Source organism: Helianthus annuus, chromosome 11, assembly GCF_002127325.2.
Source record: "Helianthus annuus cultivar XRQ/B chromosome 11, HanXRQr2.0-SUNRISE, whole genome shotgun sequence".
NCBI lineage: Eukaryota > Viridiplantae > Streptophyta > Magnoliopsida > Asterales > Asteraceae > Helianthus > Helianthus annuus.
The window spans coordinates 115,052,603-115,056,009 of NC_035443.2; the positions used below are offsets into that span (position 1 = coordinate 115,052,603).

At 33.8% G+C, this 3,407-nt stretch overlaps 1 long non-coding RNA gene across 2 annotated transcripts; it reads left to right on the top strand.

The window, feature by feature from the left end:
• Positions 1–1,719: 1,719 nt before the first annotated feature.
• LOC110889705 lies at positions 1,720–3,177 on the top strand. Of its 2 annotated transcripts, none has more exons than XR_004873057.1 (3): positions 1,720–2,023; positions 2,113–2,834; positions 2,916–3,177. It is a non-coding gene; the product is annotated as an uncharacterized LOC110889705 (long non-coding RNA). The 2 variants fall into 2 exon arrangements; XR_004873058.1 differs by having other exon boundaries at positions 3,079–3,177.
• Positions 3,178–3,407: the final 230 nt, after the last annotated feature.

The following is a 3,407-nucleotide window of genomic DNA, read 5'->3' on the forward strand; positions in this document are numbered from 1 at the left end:
TTTGAAGTATAATAATTTTTTTACTTCAAATTTTATACTAATTTATCAAATTTGTTATTTTTACCAGCAATCTTTTTGACAAGGATGTCCCCTCACCCTTCCATGAACAAGGAAACCGCCCTCCTATTACATGTTAGCAATTTGTTGGAACGATGCTCTTCCCGAACTTTTTTCTCATGAGAAATTGTGAGCATCTTTTGCTTGACACATGGTGTTCGGTTAATAACTAAAACAGTGAAAACGCCAGAAGTTAAGGTAGAAATATCATTATAATTTGTTTCTCTCTGCACTTTAAATAAGGTTTAAATAATGAGGCCTCTCTTTTTTAATTCTTTGACGATCTGTCCATTATTTTTTATCTCATTAGTAAAGCCCTAATTCTCATCCTACATCGGTACTTTGAGTTATAAACATTAACTGATCATATATTTGCACAAGGGAATCACATGATGTCCAGGGTGTAGCTTATAATCTTCAGTGTAGCTTTCCCTATATATGTTTTATTCTAATCTTTTTTTTTTTTTTTTTTTTTTGTGAATGGTTGTTTAACATCAAAAAAACATTTGAGTCCTTAAATATTTGCCCAAAAATATTGTAATATATTACAAGCCATGGACCAATCTTCCGGTAAATTTTGTTTTAATCATGTCGTCTGCTGAATGTTCATTTGGCATAGAAACTGGGAGTAAATTAATTTGAAAAGGTGCATGTGAGTTGCTAAATTATGATAGTGTCATAGTGCTGGAAGTGTCATAGGGTGTGCTATTTGCTTTTGAAAATAGCTTCTACGTTTTCTTTTGCGGAGCTGCTAAAAGAGCTAATGGCAATTGCTAGAACTTCTATCGATATAATTTTTTTATTTATAGTAACGAAGATAAGCAAGTAGGCAATCTATTTTAGCATTTCTTTTCTATTGAAAAGGGAGTGATAGTGTATGTCTGGCAAAATGGTTGAGCAGGGGTGTTTTACATGAAAAGATTATTTATATTATATTACCAACCAACAGTTTTCTACCCAAAATGTGGCCATGATGGAAAAAATAAAGGTAGCATAAGTAGTTTGAATACAAATATTGCAGCAACAGGTTGTAACGGTCTTTGGAATCGGTTGTTTTAGGGTTGTGATGATGACCAAGTCTTGATCTGAGCCCAATGTTCATAGAAGAAGAGGTTTGGGTTACTCTCTTGATGATATTTTATGTTTCACGTGTAAAGTCTCTTATTGTTTTCCATTAATGTGTTCTCTTATCACACACGAGCAGGTAGTATATCTTAGCAATTTTGCACGCACTTATTAATATTTGTATTTTTTTATCTATATGTTGATTTTCTTTCCTCATGATTGTATTGTAGGGATGGACCACAATTACAGTTGAGTAGGGATCCTGCTCTATCAAGAGGATTAATGTTTTAAGCAGAACCATTATGGGACTCTTAGCAGATGTTTATGCAATCGCTATTGATGAACTGAGAAAATTACATGTTATTTTAGATGAAAGGGTGTTTATTCACTATTCATCCATGTGAGCTATGTAATGATTTTTTTACTGTAGCAATATTTTATGAAATTTATTTGTTTTATCAGGTTCATGAAGCGGTTTTTGATCTTCTAGTAGAGATTGCCAAAATCAGAATAACAATCGAAAAAATTAAAGAAGGTATAACGGTAACCTAATTTTAACTCAATGTTCTCTTGGTTGTCGGTGATTGCATGTTAGTTGGCTTAGCGGTGGTCTGTTTATATTTACTATAAGATTATAAGAGTCAGATTTGTCATTTTGTATATGGGTTTGTTTGGGAAGTCTTGTCTTAGAAGAAACTTTTGTCATATATTGAAGTTGTGCATTTATATGTTATTGAATCTTTCCTAACAGTGGAAACAATAAAGTTGGGATTTATAGGTTAGACACACATTAAGGATGCAGCAGATCGCTATGGATGTCAGTTGTGTGGATCCAACATATCGCTATGGAAGCAAACATTGTGATTCTTCTCTAAGCCATGCTCTTTAGGTAAAAAATCAGGTATATACACCCGTGAATAATTGTTTTATTTTTACTATCTGCTTGACTAATATTAATTTTTTTTGTTTCTATTGATTATTGTGACGTAGCATTATTCGATGGTAGATGATCTAGAAGACAGTGATAGCGAAGATGATGAAGATGAACAAACCGGTTAGACTGAAATCGAAATTCGCCTCTTTGTTTTTCATTCTATCGCATCAGGTACCTTCAATATTCAGCGAGGAGTCATTCTTTTTGTTTATTTTGTTTATTTGGATTATTAATTGTTGTTTCTAATTCTTAAGGAAATTTTCTGCTTGCAACAAAACAATCGAAAGACCTTTTGTCCTATATGCAATCGGTCACAAAGGTTGTCCGTTCGATCTCGAGTGATTATGTTATTTGGTTTCAAATTTGATGATGAGGAATTATGGGTTTTCTTTCAGTGTCGTCTTAAGAGGTCTCGAAACCATAATTCGATAGTTCTTCCTTAATTGTCAACTGTTGACTAACGATTTGATGCTACCTGTGAAAGAAAATTGTGAGTGTAAGTTAAACATGATAATCGCTTTTTGGTGATATTGGGATTAATGATTTCATTCGTCGCAATCGCTCTTCTACTTTTCCCTTTCGTAGTGCTAATGATAATAGTAATCTACGATAATGAAGAAACGGTATCAATCGGTAAATGAATGGTGGTTTTCTTATTTGTTGATTGATGTGCATCTTTTCTAACTGTTCTCTTTGCTTTTGAAAGGGACTATCTGCCTCAAGCTTATCTCTTTATCTTGGAAAATCTGAGCTATCGTTTCTCCCTTCAAATATCCAGGTATTACAAAGAATTGTCTTGCTATTGCAATTACTTTTTACATACATACCCTTTGTTTTATTTCGGCGTATTCCGGAAAAGTGGGAAGCGAATGCTGGCGTTGATGTGTAACTGAAGGTGCGTGTAAGGAATCCGTCAGTGTTGATAGCATAATGGTTGTTAGACGTGAGCCTTCAAGAAATGACTATAGGATTCTCATAGCAGCTGGCTTGGCCAAAGCTTCTTAATCATCCATTTGTTGCAGGTTCTCTTGATATTTGAGGCTGGGATACTTATCTTCTCTTTATGAGTTCTAAGCGGGGTACCATTTGATTCAACAACAAATGGTGGAGATTTTAAAGAGGAACTGGTGATGTATGCTAGATATTAGCTACATGTATATCCTCACGTTGCTTGCTTATTTTTGTTAACTAAATTCGGTTATCAAAAGCAGTTGTAATGGCATGAATATGATGCAGAATCTTCTTACACCCTTCATGGTACCCGCCTTGGTAGCTTGTGCTGTAATACGTTAGTAATTTTATTTTTTTCATTTCCAAATTGTTTTTATTTTGTGTACAGATTTAATTTCTT